Here is a 17633-nt window from a genome sequence, read left to right on the forward strand (position 1 = left end):
CAAAATTCTTCCATTGGAAACAGATGACTGTCAATATTATTTTCCTAAAGAATCAATATGTAACTGTCAGATGAAAAAGAGAAGACATGCCTTTAGTTTTTGACATTGCCAATCATCTGGTGTGTATCCTTGGAGAAATTATTTCATTTCTCTAAAGCTTGGTTTCATGATCCTTATAGTACAGGGATTGCACTGGATGACCTGTAAGGTCCTGCCAAAATCTAAGATAATACACATATCTTCAAGAGTAGAGAATCCTTAGTAGACTTAGTAGAGGAAACCATAACAATTTATGAGAGAATATATTCCAAGTTCCCATATATAGAAATCAGTGAATACTGCTTCCCTTTCCCATTTCCCAGGAGAGAGACATACATTTTATATCTTCTTTCTACTCTCAGGAAAGGAAAAATGAGGATTAATTTAGTAATCCTTGAGCTTAAATGAAGATATTAAGTGGAACTAGAAAAGGCTCAACTATGCAGACTTCTAAATTTATAACAAGTTTTTCTGGTATTAATATGGAGAACTGGTCACCTGGGAAGTCCATAGTCAGAGACTGCACATTATATTCTGCCTGATTCCAGTCTATGTGAAAGAGGATGAGTAACTGCTTCTGGAAAGGCAAAAAAAAAATATTTAATGATGGAGGGTCCCTGCTCTTCAATTCAGAGCATGCACGAGTATTCTTATTGGTTCCAGTCCCCTTACCTTGTGAAGGAGAGAAACATTTTGAATGACTGCTAAGCTGAAACTGAGGAAACTTACAGAAGATATTAAATTCCTGCTTGGCTTTCTTTGAATAAGGAGGTAAGAACTGCTGTAAACCCCTGGTGGGAGAAGAAGAGAGGGTCCCTATTTCTTGCCTTATTTATTTTTATCTGAATGCAGGAAAAACTAATTTGCAAGGTATTTTTGGCTTTGCATTTTTAAACTCATGATAAAAGTTACAGTTAGAGGGACAAACAGCAATACTTTTATTCCTATTATCTAAAGGCTTAGAGGGAAATCAGCTCCTTTGTTGGCTGTGGAAACTTTCCTAGCTTTCATAATACAAACTGTGATACTTGTGGGACACTTCTTTTTTTTGAGGGGAGGGTGTTGATCTCACCTTCCTCCCTCACTCAGCACAGCTACACATGCAATTAGAAGAAAAACTAGAAATTATTATATGCAGACCTTTTAAGAAGGACAACTTTGATTTTGTTTGGTGCTATTTAAATTATTGTGTATTCAGAATAAAAGGTTCTAAATTCAAATCCTACTTCTACACCCTACTATCAGTGTGAACTGAAGCCATTTTAACTCTTTGAAACTCAGTTTCTTTATATGTAAAACAAGGTAATTGTGCTATATGGCTTCTGTGGCTCCTTCTAATTCTAATATACACACACACACACATATGTGTGTATGGATATAGATACATACATATATACAGAATACATTATATTTGACCCATTCCTGGGAAAAGTGAAATTTCACTGAATTTATTTATTATTGCTTAGATTGAGTGAATTAATTGTATCATTGGAGTTTTCTAATAGTTTGACCTACTCTCTTCTTTGTCTATTATCTGACTATTTTGAAAAAAAACAATGACAAATTTTAAGCTGGAAGGAATCCTAGGGGGCATCAAAACCAACTCCCTCATTTAATAGATGTGCCAGACACTGTGTTAGGCATTAAGCATACAAAGACAAAAAATGAAACATTTTCTGGCCTCCAAGGATTTTATGCTAAATAGGAAAATGCAAACTTTCCAATTGTGAAAAAGGATACCAGGTACATTAATAAATTAAAGTATTTCTTAGGACTGAGAGAAAATAAATAAAATGCAGTTGATGGTTTCATTGGAGAAATCTCGAGAACAATACATATATATATATATATACATATATATACACACACACACACACACACACACACACACACACACACACACACACACATATATATATATATATATATATATATATATGCAAGCAAGTTCTCCATGTAAAATCAGTGGCTCGAAAATAATGAATTCTATTTAATTGTTAGAGAATGTTAAGGTCTTTGGTGGTACAAATGGTAAAATAAGCTGACAAAGGGTTATTTTAATTTTGTAAAAAATTCTTTAATTGCTGTTTAATGAAATAGGGAGCTGTGACTTCTCCTGCCACCTAATAAAATCATTGCTGTGCAAGGAATGAATTGTTGGCTATGGTGACCTTGTAGAGCACACTGAGTTAAAAGATGTCCCAACAATCTCATGTGTTCTAAAAATGATGTCAAAGGGAAAGGGATTTGTTTTACTGGGAATGTGTAAGTTAGCATTTCTGTTTCCCCATATTAATGCAAACAATGGTAGCTAGTATCCTTTAAAACATGTCTGATAACTCCACGTTATATCCAGAGCACAGTGAAATCACACCTACTACTTTATTTGCTTACATAATTTCTAAGAAATTGAGAACAAGTCATTTATTTTTCTATCGACTTTTTGAAATCTGCCTCCTACAATCAGTTCACCTTCAAACCTCACATTCACACACACACACACACACACACACACACACACACACACACACACACAATCTTTCTTTGTAAGGTACTTTGCTCTGTAATGGAAGGAACACTGTGTTTGAATTCTAAATCTATCACTGAAAGAGACACAAGAGATCATCACCACATTCAATTCTTATACCATATATGAGGAACCCATTAATAATAGAAGATGAAACTGAGACTCACAAAAGATCACAGTCATACACAAGGTCACATCGCTAATAAGTGGTAAAATTTCGGATAGAACCTGAACTTCTCTGACTCTGCAAACCAGTGTTCTTTCATTCTATGTCATTTATACCATTTTGCCACTGGATTCAGTTCAAATGGCACCTCTTCTTTGAAGCCATTCCCTGGGTGAAAGAGAACCCTTCTTTTTCAGCCTAAGAAAGCACTTTATTTGCATCTCCTGAAAAGTCTTAACATTTCTTTCATCCTATGTGATATAGAACTTTGGATAGCAGAATTTTAGAGATAGTCCTTGGGGCATTAGTTGTTTCAGCAGGAATACCATGTTGAAATTTTATATTTCACTTCTGAATATTGTTTCTATTTTCTCTGTCATCTTAGATTTGTACAAATGCCTCTGTTAGTGATTTTTTTCCTCTAGCCATCTACAGATATCTCTGGCACCCCTTCAATGTCTCCATATTTCTTTAGTTCTATATATTTCTTTCTTATTCATATCATCTATGATTTATTGTTTTATGTTCTTTTCAAAGCATTTCCCAGTTACAAATGCCCTCCTTTCAGGTTCTATTTCTCTATTGCAAACACATTGTTATGCCTGATAATCTACATATTTTGTTATCTCACTATCTGTATTTCTGTTTGGATAGCCTGCTTACAGAATCTCTCAATTTGTTATTGCTTAATGGGTCCATCTCCATCTTTGTTTCTTTTTATTTCTTATTCTGCCCCATACATGGGTTCAGGCCATTCTAGATACTAGTGGAAACTAGTTTTTTCTCTCCCATGTAGTCTGCATCTAATTTCATTCTTATGTAAATCCATCAATTCATATTCAATCCCTTTTCAATTCATGTTCTCCTCACAATCCCATTCCTCTCATTCAATGGACTTTAGTTCTGGGGAAATCGATAATTATTTTTGTGGAATTGCTGACTTGTGACAAGAGCACATGGCTTCTTTTTTCCATTTAGAATTTTGTTTTCCAAATTACATTTAAAAACAAATTTTGACAACAATTTTTTAAAACTTTGTGTTCCAACTTCTCTTCCTCCCTCCCTTCCAATACTACATGCACAAGAACTCAAGCAATTCAATATCAGCTATGCATGAATAGTCATGGAAAACATCCCCACATTAGCAAGGTTGTGAGAGAAAACAGAAAAATCCAAAATGTTATTTTAAGGAACTATCAAAAAATGCTTCAATTTGTTTTCAGATATCATCAGTTCTTTCTCTATAGATGGATTGCAATTTTCATAAGTCTTTCAGAGTTTTACTGCATCATTGCATTGCTGAAAATAACCATGTGCTTCCCAGCAGATCATCTTACACTATTGCTCTTATTTTCTATACAGTACATTTCACTCTGCTTCAGTTTATGTAGGTCTTTCAGGTTTTTCTGATAGCAAGTGGTTCATCATAACCTTTATATAGTACCTTAAACTTGACAAAGAATTTTCTTCACAATAGCCCAGTAAAGTACATATCATACATTTTGTCATTATAACCAGTAATCATAACTATTTCCCTCTATCCTATTCGCTTCCCATGATATTTTACTCTATTTTCTATCTTCTTTTACCCTACTCCTCCTCAGAAGTGTTTTGCTTCTGACTTTCCCCTCCCTTGCTCTGACCTCCCTTTTTTCACCCTTCCTTCCTTATCCTCTTCCCCTCCTACATTCCTGCAGGGTTAAATAGATTATTCCTCCAAATTGGGTGTGTATGCTATTCCCTCCTTGAGTGAATTCTGATGAGATGAAGGTCTTTGAGCTAATTCTGTGTTCTAAATTTTCTTCTTCCCTCTCTCCTCTACCCTCCCTATGAAATCAAGCAATTCAATTTGTCATACATGTGAAGTTACATAGAACATCTTCATCTTCCTCGAAAGTATTTTGTTTATTACTGCTCCCTCCCCCAATCTACCCTTCCTTTCTTCCCCTCTGCTGCTTATCTCCTTACTCTCCCACTTTCCCTCACAGGAAAATATATTACTATACCCACTTTAATATGTATGTTATTCCATCTTTGAGCCAAATCTGATGACAGTAATGTTCACTCACTCCCCCTCTTCCCCTCTACTCCATAAACCTTTTCTTGTTTCTTTTATGTCAGCTGAGCTGCTTTTCCTCAGTCCAGCTCTCCCTTTCCCTTTATTCCAGTGCATTCCTCTTACTACTTATCTTTATTTTATAGATGTCATTATGGGTTAGCTAGGTGGCACAATGGACAAAGTACCAGCCCTGGGCCCAGGATGCCCAGAATCCAAATCAAGGCCACAAACATAAGCCACCCCACCCTGCCTGCCCCACAAAAAACAAGGATAAACAAAAAAATATATTTTATAGATATCCCTTCATATTCAGTTCAAACCTGTGTCCTCTAAGTGTATTCCTTTCAGCTGCCCTAATAGTGAGAAAGTTCTTATGAGTTAGAAGTATAATCTTCCCATGTAGGAATGTAAACAATTTATTCTTTTAATATTCCTCATGATTTCTTTTTCCTGTTTACTTTTGTTATGCTTCTTCAGGGTCTTGTATTTGAAAGTCAAATTTTCTATTAAGTTCAGATCTTTTCATCATCACAAATGCCTGAAAGACCTCTTTTTCATTGAAGTCCCATATTTTTCCCCTGAAAGATTATACTAAGTTTCACTGGGTAGGTGGTTTTTGGCTGTAGTCACAGTTGCTTTGCCCTCTGAAACCTCATATTCCCTGCCCTCCAGTCATTTAATGTAGATGCTGCTAGATCATGTTTTATCCTTATTGTAGCTGCCCAGTATTAGAATTCCTTTTTTTTCTAGCTGCTTGCAATATTTCCTCCTTGACCTGGGATCTCTGGAATTTGGCTATGATATTCCTGGAGGTTTTCCTTTTGGGATTTCTTTCAGGATGTGATTGGTGGATTCTTCCAATTTCTATTTTACCTTTGGCTTCTAGAATATCAGGGCAATTTTTCCCTGACAATTTCTTGGAACTTTATGTCTAAACTCTTAGTTTAGTCATGGTTTTCATGTAGTCCAATGATTTTCAAATTATCTCTCTTGGATCTATTTTCCAGGTCAACTATTTTTTGAGGGAGATATTTCATATTGCCCACTATTTGTTTATTCATTTGGATTTGCTTTACTGTGTCTTGGTTTCTCATAAAGTCACTAGCTTCCATTTGTTAAATCCTAATTCTTAGGCAATTATTTTCTTCAGAAAGCTTTTGTATCTCCTTTCCTATTCGGCTTTTCAATATCTTGACTTTTTGTCATAACTGTCCTTCTTCATTTTCATTTCTCTTTTCATTCTTTCCTCTACCTCTCTAAATTTTACTTCTCTCTCTCCTACTTTCTCTTCAAAGTCCCTTTTGATTGCTTCCATGGCCTGAGACCAATTCATATTTTTCATGGAAACTTTGAATGTAGGGGCCCTCAGATTGCTATCCTCTTCTGAGGGTGCACCTTGATCTTCCTTGTTGCTGAAGAAATTTGCTAATTTTCAACTTTCTTTGCTTGCTCATGTTGCCATTTTTACTTGACTTTTAACTCTAACTTACAGTGGGACCCTACTTCCAAGCTACACTGTCCCAAGCTTCAGAGGGTCCTATGAGTTTTGGTTTGCAGAAGGGCAGCTTTTTCTCTTGTCTGGCCTGTTTTCTGGTCTGAAGATAACCTCAAGTCAATTTGCTAATTAATCAGCTAGAAAAAATCTTTGTTCTATGGTTCTTAGCTTCGACAAGCCTGCACCCCTCCCACACCTGGGCCTCTCTCTGCTCACCATTTCTTCCTGGTTCCATACTAGGGTGGGATAGCTGAATTCATCCTTAGGTACCACAGACTACCCTTTATTTTCCACCACCACCCCACCAGCCATTCAGCCCTTTCACCCTACCATAAGCTTAGTTCCAGAAGACTGTGGTGCTACAGATGATTTAGAGGCTCAGGGGTAAGTTTCTCCGGTGCAGCCTGCCTGGATACTGTGTCAGCATGATCGTGGGTTTGGACTGTACTAACAGCCTAGCATAGCCCCCTTTAAGCTGTCTTTGGCTAGCAAATAACCTCAGCTTGTCTTTTTGTGATTTTTTTCTGCTCCAGGCTTTGTTTTATGACTGTTTTGGGGGTAATTGTGTCAGGAGCTCTGTGAATTTATTGTCTTTCCTCCATCATCTTGGCTCTGCTCCTCATACTTGTCTTCCATAGAGCCAACATAGCTGTCCTTATACTCAGACAAATTACATCACTGTTCTATGATTTATGAGTATCATGCTATGGTCTCTGACAAATGACCATATAGAATGACAGTTTTGTAGACCTCATACTGCTTTACATTTACAGTAATGCCATAAGACCATCATATGTCACTATCCCAGTCTATTCCAAATGAGAGCTTTTGCTTGTTTTGGTAGGAGTATGACATTTACTTGAAAGACTTCTTAGGGACAAAAGTATAGATGGATGGTGAAAGGAGTGCATTAAAAATATAAGAGATATCAAGAAGACTGAATTATTCAGTTTTTAAAAAGTGAGAAATATGGATGAACTAATATGAAGATGAGAACATAAAATTTGATACCTGAGAGTGACAAGTTTCATTGATCCTCTGAATGACATCCAAAATCTCATATACTTCTTGAAGCTTATCCAGAAATGTTATTTAGTTTATGAAGTTCAGCTGATAACCTTATCAGACTGGCCATTCTAACAAGTTTTCCAACAAGATCTCTAGAATGTTCAGTCTTTCATTATAAAGCAATCTTTTGAAAATGAAAAAAAATGTGTCTTAGAGCTTCACTTTTTTAGTCTGAAGCAAACCAGGGAAAGGTGTAGATATGTAATGTATAGTGAAATAATGTCACATGTGCTATCTAATGTTTAAAAAAAAAAACAAAATGATTCAAATAAGGACCAGAGGATTAAAGATTCAAATCTGGAATGGCTCAAAGTCTATTGAGTCTATCCCACTCATTTTCCAGATCAAGAAAAATGGCACATATTGTAAATGATTTGCCCAGAGACAAATTACTAGTCATTGTCCTAGCTGGGATTTCAGCCCATGTCTTCCTAAGTTGAAGTACAGTGCACTACCAAGCATATTATTCTTCTACAATATAAAATATCTGTATGTGATAAAGTGGGTAGAGAGATGATCTTAAAAACTTGGATTCAAGTATTACATTAATGATGTGACTACAGTCTAAGTCACTGTATCTTTTTAGTGCCCTTAGATAAGTCTAAAACAGGTTATAAATAAGTAATTGATATACAATACTAGGGGTAGCCTCCACAATGGGAATTCCATTTGCTAAGGAAATCAGAAGTCTCGATCTTCCACTCAAATGATCATGAACACAAATAAATGACATAAGTTGAGCTGTTATATAACATAAGTTGTCAATTTTTACAAATTGTTTTCCCCCAACAGTTCAGCTTCTGATGCAAAATGACCCACATTGACAATATTAAAAATGATAAGACTTTTAACATTGTACTTGATTTGTATTACTTACATTGTCTCTACTTACATTTCATAGAATTTATGAATTAAAAGGGAAGCTGAAGGTTCTGTAATTTTCTTTACAGCATCCCTGTTAATTGGTCATGTAATTTCTAATGAAAAACCTCATATGATGAGGAACCAATTATCTTTAGGACAACTCTTCCCAAATTTGGTCTAAGTCTAAGGAAAACATTCCATGAGTCAAACTTAAATCTGCCCTTCTGTGCTTGGCACTCATTGTTCTTCCTTTTCTCTTCTGGTCCAGTTATAGAATGATAATAATGAGAGTACCTACCTAAGTAGAAATAGCAGCTATTTTATTTCAAGCAGAACAATGATGAATCATATTCTCTTTTCTTTTCAAAATATTTATTTATTTTCAAACTTAAAAAATTGGAGTTTAAAATTCCCTCCCTTCCTCCTACCTTTCCCCTCCAATTGAGAAGGTAAACAATGTGATAATGATTATACATGTGAAATCACGTAATACAAATTTCCATTTTAGCCATGAGCAAAAAAAAAAAAAAGCAAGAAAAATAAAGTTAAAAAAATTATACTTCCACTTGTACTCAGAGCTCATCCAGAGAAAGATCTTTGGAGGTGGATAGAATTTTTTACTCATTAGTTCTTTGGAATCATCTTGGATTATTGCATAGCTCAGCGTAGCTATGTCTTTCACAGTTTATCATCAGTAAATATTCCTATTAGTATTCCCAATGTTCTCTTTCCCTCTATATTGATTCATATAGACCTTCCCATGTTTTTCTGATATCATCCTGTTCATCATTTTGTATACTACAATAGTACTCTACCACAATCACATACCAAACCTTCAGTCATTCCTTAATTGAAAATCATCCCCTCAATTTCCAACTCCCTGCTACCACAAAAACAATTTCTATAAATACTTTTCAACATAAAAATCCTTGTCTTTTTTCCTTTATTGATGTTTGTGGAATGCAGTTCTATTAGTGGTATTGTTAAGTGGATGGATATGTATAGTTTTAATGCCCTTTGGTCATAGTTCCAAATTGTTTTCTAGAATGGTGTTACCCCATAACTCCTCTGTCAGTGTTCTTGCTTTTCCACATCCTCTACAGCTGTCATTTTTTTCCCTTTTCTGTCATGTTCCCAACCTTATAGGTGTGAAGTCGTCCCACAGATTTTGTTTAAAATTCGTATCTTCTGAGCAATGGTAATTTAGAGCATTTTTATATTAGAAATGAGTGATTTCTTCTGAAAACTTCCTCTTTATTTCCTTTGATCATTTATCAATTGGGCAATGGATCTTAGTTTTATAAGTTTGATTCAGGTTCCTATACATATTAAAAATCAGACTTTTCTCAGAAATTTCACCCATTTGCCTGCCTTCATTCTAATTTTGGCTATATTAGATTTGTTTATGCAAAATCCTTGTAATTCCGTGTAATCAAAATTATCCATTATACATCCCATTACCTTCTAAATCTCTTTTAGGTCCCAAAATCTTCCACTATTGATAGATTTCATAGGTAAAAAATTTCATGATCCCCTATTCTATTTTTGCAGGGCAATGAGGGTTAAGTGACTTGCCCAGGGTCACACAGCTAATAAGTGTCAACTGTCTGAGGCCAGATTTGTTTATCCACTGTACCACCTAGCTGCCCCCTCCCCTAATTTTTCATATAATCAGCCTTTATGGCTAAATAGTTTATCCATTCTTTATGTTATCTTTGTATTTGGTGTGAGATATTGTCCTATGTTTAGTTTCTATCAAACTACTTTCTAGTTTTCCAAGCAATTTTTGTCAGATTGTAAATTCTTGCCAACAGACCTTGGATCTTTTGGTTTATCAAACACTAGATAATTATAATCATTTACCACTGGGTATTAGATACCTATTACATCCCATTGATCCACCATTATATTTCCTATTCAGTAAGACATTGTCTTGATGATTACTATTCTCTAATTTAGTTTGAAATATAGTACCATTGATCCTCTTAATATTCTTGATCTTTTATTCTACCAGATGAATTTATATATTTCTTCTAGCATTTTGGGGGGTATTTTGGGGGCTATAGCATTGAATAAGTTTAATTTTTAAATTTAATTTATATAGAATTGTCAGTGTTAATATATTGCGTCAGCATAATATGGCAATTGATATTTCTCAAAAAATTAATATTTCTTCAGTCTTTTAGATCTTTATTTGCATGAAAAGTGTTTTGTAATAGTGTCTGTATATATCTTTGGTTTCTCTTGGCAGGTAAATTCCCAAGTATATTATTTTGTCTTCACTGATTTTAAATAGAATTTCCTTTTTTATCTCTTTCTACTTGGTTTTGATGGAAGTATATAGAAATATTGATGATTTGTGTGAGTTTATTTTATATTCTTCAACTTTGCTAAAGTTGTTAATATTTTGAACTAATTTTTACTTAATTCTCTTGAGTTTTCCAAGTATGCCATGATATCATCTGCAAAGAGTGATAGTTTTGTTTCCTCATTGCCTGTTCTTATTCCACCAATTACATTCTTTGTAATATTGCTTTAGATAGTATTTTCAATACAATATTGAATAAGAGTAGTGATAATGGACATTTTTGTTTCATCATGATCTTATGTTTAAGGCTTCTAACATTCCTATTATATATAATGCTTGGTTATGGATTTAGGTACATACTTTTAGCTTTTTAACAAAAAGTTTCATTTATTCCACTGCTTTCAAGTATTTTTAATAGTACTGTTCATTGGATTTTGTCAAAAGCTTTTTTCTGCATCTATTGAGATAAGCAAATAATTTTTATTGCTTTTGCTATTGATGTGTTCAGTTATTATGAAAGTTTTCCTCACATTTAACCAACTCGGCATTCCTGGTATAAATCCTGTCTGGTGATAGTGTACAAATTTTGTGAAAATTTACTGTAATCTCCTTGCTAGTATTTTCTTTAAAATTTTAAATCAATATTCATTAGGGAAATTTGTCTATATTTTTCTATTTCTGTTTTTTCTCTCCCTCATTTAGGTATAAAAATCACATTTATGTAATAGAAATCTGACTGTACTCTACCTAATTTTTCTTATAATTTAAATTGTATTAGGACTAATTGTTCTTTAAAGGTTTGGTAAAATTCACTTGTAATCTATCTCTTCCTCAGGATATCTTCTTAGGGATATCATTTAGGGCTTGTTCAATTTATTTATCTAAGATAGGGTTATTTGTATCCTATTTCCTCTTCTGTTAATCTGAATAATTTATATTTTTGTAATTATTCATACATTTTACTTAGATTTTTAGTTTTATTGGCATAAAATAGTGCAAAATAACTACTGATAACTGCTTTAAATTCATCTTCATTGATGCATTGATATTTTTCATTTTCATTTTCTTAATTTTAAAAAGCAACTTAATGAATGGTTTATCTATTTTATTGTTTTTTGTTTTAAATAAAACCAGATTTCACTTTTGTTAATTCAAATTTCTTTTTACTTTCAATTTTATCAATCTCTCATTTGATTTTCAGGATTTCTTTTTAAGATATTTAATTTAATTTTTAATCTGTTGTTTTTATTGATTGGTTGTTTGGTTGTTGTCCTTTGTTCTAGAAGAGGACCAAAATGGCATCATGATGTTATAGTCAAGTTACAGTGTGTCTGGCTATGGCTGATCAGACCAAAAGGAGCTCAGAAGGCTCTAGCAGCATTTGGCCACAGATAATCCCTGTAAACATTTGGGTTGAATTCTCTAAATTTCTTCATCTTGTGTTTCTTTTTATCTACTTCAGTTCTGCTTTGCTCCTAGAGCACAGTACCTTCTCTGATGAGGTCATGCCATGCTGGGCAGTCCTGTATCAGAGTCTCCTATGTCATGCAACCAATTCCAGTGGTCTTAAAAAGTGTCCTTATATCTCTTTTTCTGACCACCATGAGAGTGCTTGCCTTCTGTGAGTTCTCCATAAAATAATCTTTTAGGCAAGTGTATATTTGGCATTTGAACAATGTGGCCAGCCCACATTGTACTCTCTATAATAGAGTTGTAATGCTTGGCAGTTTACCTCAAGAGAGAACCTCAATGTCTGGTATCTTATTCTGCCAGGTAATCTTCAGTAACTTTCTAAATGAATTCAAATGGAAGTGATTCAGTTTGTTGGCATGGTGCTAGTATACATCCAGGTTTCTTAGGCATACAACAATGAGATTAGCACAACTGCTCTGCAGGCTTTCAGTTTGGTAGTTAGTATAATACATCTTCTCTCCCACACTTTCATTTGGAGCCTCTCAATCACTGAACTAGATCTGTAAACGTATGCATCAACATTGTTATCAATGTATATCTTCTAAGGTTTTTTATACTCATTTGATCAAAGCTAATTGGTTATCATCATTCAATTCCATTTGTTGACATGATTTGAAGGTGGTCTACATTAAAATGAACTCTAGAGATGACATGAGGGAAAAGAGTGCAGAAGAACTTCACTCAAATTGCTTAAGTTAAAGTCCATTGTCTAGGTGTGTTTTAATCCCATAACTCCTCTGATTTAGACAAAAGAATCTATCTCCATTCCTTTTGGTCACTTGGGTTTGTCCCAGATGAGATTTGATGGATTTTTTCAAGGAGAACTGGACTTTCTGTATTGGGTGGAGGTGGGGGTAGAGAAAGTAAATTCTGGGTCCCTTAAGAAATTCATTAATAATTATTTTCTTACAGGATTATCTAGTACTGAGAGGGGAAATTTGAGGTCCCTCATTAGCATAGTTTTACTAAATGTTTCCTCTTGCCATTAATTTACTTTTTCCTTTAAGAAATTGGAGGCTCTGCCATTTGATGTATATGTTCTTGGTAATGTCTATGGTACCTTTTAGCAAAATGTAATTTCTCTGATTACCTCATTTAATTAGGTCTCTTTTTCATTTTTTTTCTGAGAACATGATTCCTACTTTTATTTTTATCTCAATTGAAACAAAAGATTCTTCTCTGACACTTCATTTTAATTTTGTGTGTGCTCCTCTGTTTGAAGTGTATTTATCATAAGTAACCTACAGTTAGATTCTGTTTTCTAATGGATTTTGCTATAGATTCCCATTTTATAGGTGAGTTCATCCCATTCACATTCTCAATTTTGGTTACTAACTCTGTATTTTGCTCTATATTGCTTTCTTCTGTTTATTCTTCTCTCTCTCTCTCTCTCTCTCTCTCTCTCTCTCTCTCTCTCTCTCTCTCTCTCTCTCTCTCTCACTATCTCTCCCCTCTCCCTTATCAAATATCTTATGTTTCTGACCACTGAATCCCTTAATTCACACTTCCATTTATTACCCAATTCTTTGTCTTGTTTCCTACAACTTCTGTGTTGGGTAAGATGGATTTCTATAAATCAACTTAATGTGTGTATGTATGTATGTATATGCATATATGGAACACACACATGTATAAATATATAATCATATATCATATATACATACATATACATATATGTATGTATGTGTATACACACACATATACATACATTCGTTATTCTTTGACCCAATTGCAATAAAAATGAGCTTCAAACATTGCCTGCCAAACCCCACCATCCTGAATTTCTCTCTCCACTGTAAAGGCTCTTCTGTACATACCTTTATTTCCACAAGAACATTTTCCCCTCTCTTCTTTCCCCCTTTTCCCAAAGCTTAAATCTTTCTCCTTCCATTTTTTTCCTACATTTCTATATAACTGATATTCATGTGCTCCTTTTCTATGTGAAATCCTTCTAAATGCATTAATAATGATAGAGTTCTTAGGAGTTACATGTATCAACTTCCTTTATAGGAATATAAATAATTTAAACTTATTAATTCCATTATGACTTATCTTTCACATTTACCTTTTTATGCTTCTTTTGATTCTTGTATTTGAGTGTGTGAGAAAATAATGGGATTTAGCATATGCCCAGGGGCCCCACCTGAAGATAGATTTGGAATTGATTGAATTAGGTGAGGCTGACTGAGAACCTACTTAAGGTTGATTAAATATAGACCACACTTGGCCTGCCCTGAGTGGGGTGTTTTTCTCAGAGGCTGTGGACTACAACATCAACATGAGACCATCCTTAACCAATCGCCTTGAAGGACAGCCCCTTCCAGGGAGGGAGACAGGAAGTAGGAAGGGAGGCTGGCTCCCTAGCTCTGCCCCCCCCCATTTTTTCCTGGACCTCAGGTTGGTGGCAGAAAGTAAAGGAAAAGAAGGAGTCAATTCTGAACCCTAAGGGAGATAGGCTTTTTATTTTGTACTTTCTGTCCTCCATGTGTTCTATCTTTACTAACTTCTAATATACTTTAATAAATGCTTAAGGCCCAAACACAGTTGCTGAAGTTTCTAATTTACATATATATATATATATATATATATATATATATATATATATATATATATATATAAGTAAATCCTAGCTATTTCCACCCCCCCTCCCACACACAATGGGTGGTGGGCAGGTAATGACACAAACATTAGATTTTACTCATCACATGTGTCAAGTTTTCAACTTAGATCTTTCTTTTTCCCCTCAGGAATTCTTGAAAGTATTTTTCCCCATTAAATGTCACCCCCCACGCCCTGCAAGGGTTAAACTCAGTTTTGCTAGTTAGTTTATTCTTGGTTATAATTTTGCCTTGTATGGTATTATATGTCAAGACTTCCAGTGCTTTAATGTGGAAACTGCTAAGCCTTGTGTGATTTTAAGTTTTTTTTCACATTATTCAAATGACTTATTTCTGGCTGCTTAGCTACTTGTAATATTTTCTTCTTGGCACGGGAACTCAGGAATTTGGCTATAATGTTCCTGAGAGGGTTTATTTTGTTTTTTGTTTTTTTTTTTCAAGAAGCGATTAGTGGCTCTTCAGTTGTCTGTAAGGTGCTCGGTTCTTCTTTGGAAGCTAAAGCTAAAGTGAGGTTGTGAACCCTCACTTCAGCTGGTGACTAGCACCACTACAAACAAGTCTCTCCTTATCCATCTCCTGAAATGGCTGTCTCCAAGCTCTCTTGCATCTACTCTGCTCTCATCCTTCATGACGATGAGGTTACTGTCACAGAGGATAAAATTAATGCCCTCATTAAAGCAGCAGGTGTAAATGTTGAACCGTTCTGTCCTGGATTATTTGCAAAGGCCCTGAAGAATGTAAACATTGCTAGTCTCATCTGCAATATAAGAGTTGGTGGACCTGCCCCAGCAGCTGGTGGTGCTGCCCCTGCTGGAGGTGCTGCTCCTGCTAGCACAGCTGAGCCAGCTGAGGAGAAGAAGAAAGAGGAAGCAAAAAAAAAAAAAAGAAGAGTCTGAGGAGTCTGATGATGACATGGGCTTTGGTCTGTTTGACTAAATATATTTTTTGAAACATTAAATAAAAAGCTTAACTAAAAAAAAAGAAGTGATTAGTGAATTATTTCAATATCTATTTTACCCTCTAGTTCTAACATATTAGGGCAGTATTCCTTTATAATTTCTTGAAATATGATGTCTACGGTCTCTTTTTGATCATAGCTTTTCAGGTAGTTCAATAATACTAAAGTTAATTTTTCTCAATCTATTTTCAAGGTCATTCTTTTTTTGTAAAGAGGAATTTTACTTTTTTCATTCTTTTATCTTTGCTTTTTGTTATTTCTTGATTACTAGCAGTTATTAACTTCATTTGCCCAATTACACTTTTTTAAAGGAATTATTCTCATCAGTGAATTTCTGTCCCTCTTTTTCCATTTGATCATTTCTGATTTTTAATGAATTCTTTCTATTTTGAGTAAAATTTTTTGCCTTAAATTTTTTTTACTCTCTTGCCAATTATATTCTTAAAGTGTTAATTTCTTCTGTATCTTACCTCTTTTTCCAAATTGTTAATTCTATTTATAAGTTCCTTGTATCATTCCTTCCTCAATTGAAATATGGTCAAAGGATATTAAGAAGCAGTTTTCACATGAAGAAATCAAAGCTATCTATTGCCATATTAAAAAATACTTTAAATCACTATTGAGTAGAGAAATGTAAATTAAAACAACTCTGAGGTACCACCTCATACCTATCACATTGGCCAATATGACAAAAAAAGAAAATAATAAATGTTGGAGAGGCTGTGGAAAAATTAGAACACTAATGCATTGTTGGTGGAGTTGTGAACTGATCCAACCATTCTGGAAAGCAATATGGAACTATGCCCAAATGGCTATGAGACTGTGCATAAACTTTGACCCAGTAATAGCACTACTATGTCTGTATCCCAAAGAGGTCATAGAAAAGGGAAAAGGACCCACATGTACAAAAATATTTATAGCAGCTCTCTTTGTGTTGGCAAAGAATTGGAAATTGAGGAAATGCCCATCAATTGGGGAATGGTTAAACAAGTTGTGTTATATGAATGTAATGTAATACTATTGTTCTGTAAGAAATGATGAGGAAGCTGATTTCAGAAAAACCTGAAAAGACTTAAGTAGACTGATGCTGAGTGAAGTAAGCAAAACCAGGAGAATATTGTACACAGTAACAGCAACCTTGTGTGATGATCAACTGTGATAGACTTGGCTCTTCATAGCAGCAAAATGATCTGGGACAATTCCAAAGAACTCGTGATAGAAAATATTCTCCACATGCAGAAAAAAACACTGTGGATTCTGAATACAGATTGAACCGTATTGTTTCTACCTTTTTTTCTTTTTTTGAGATTCTCCTTTTTGTTCTGATTCTTCTTTCACAACATGACTAATGCAGAAATATGTTTGATATGATTGTACATGTATAACCTATATCAGATTTCTTTCTGTCTTGGGAAGGGGGTAGGGAAGGGAGGGAGGGAAAAATATTTGAAACTAAAAATCTTATGAAAACAAATATTGAAAAATATCTTTACATGTAACTATTAAATAAAATACTTTTATGATAAAATTTTTTCTTGCATCATTCTCATTTTTCCCCATTTTTCCTTTATTAGTCTTATCTTTCTATATTTATAAAAATTCTCAATAGAATTGTGTACAATTTGAAATTTCCCTTTGAATTTTTGTACTGTTGCCATGTTATTATCTTCTTCTAAATTTTTGTCTTGATCTATCATGTCACCATGGTTGCTTTTTATAATGAAGTTCTTTTTTTTCCTATTTGCTCAATTTTCTACCCTATTTCTTGATTTTGAACTTTAAATTAAAGTTGGACTTTTCTCACCTGGGAGTGGGGAGATACTATTTCAAGCTTAAAGTTTTCTCATGCTGTTGTTTTCAGAGGTAGATATGGGGGGGTAGGGGGTCTCTAAGTTTTTAGTGATTCTAAGGTGATGGAATCCAGGGAGAGGTGTAGTCACTGATCTCATGCTCTGCTCTCAGGAAAAGCCCTTGCCCCCCTAAAGTTATTAGCACTCATGTTTCTCTTGGTTCTGTAATTCCAACCAGATCCTCTGCTCCTTTTTACTGACCATGAAC

At 34.4% G+C, this 17633-nt stretch overlaps 1 pseudogene; it reads left to right on the forward strand.

Moving 5' to 3' along the window:
* The first annotated feature begins 15198 nt into the window (after window positions 1-15198).
* On the forward strand, window positions 15199-15553 carry LOC122732081 (annotated as a pseudogene).
* The last annotated feature ends 2080 nt before the right edge of the window (window positions 15554-17633 follow it).

The sequence above is a fragment of the Dromiciops gliroides genome, chromosome 6, assembly GCF_019393635.1.
Source record: "Dromiciops gliroides isolate mDroGli1 chromosome 6, mDroGli1.pri, whole genome shotgun sequence".
Lineage (NCBI taxonomy): Eukaryota > Metazoa > Chordata > Mammalia > Microbiotheria > Microbiotheriidae > Dromiciops > Dromiciops gliroides.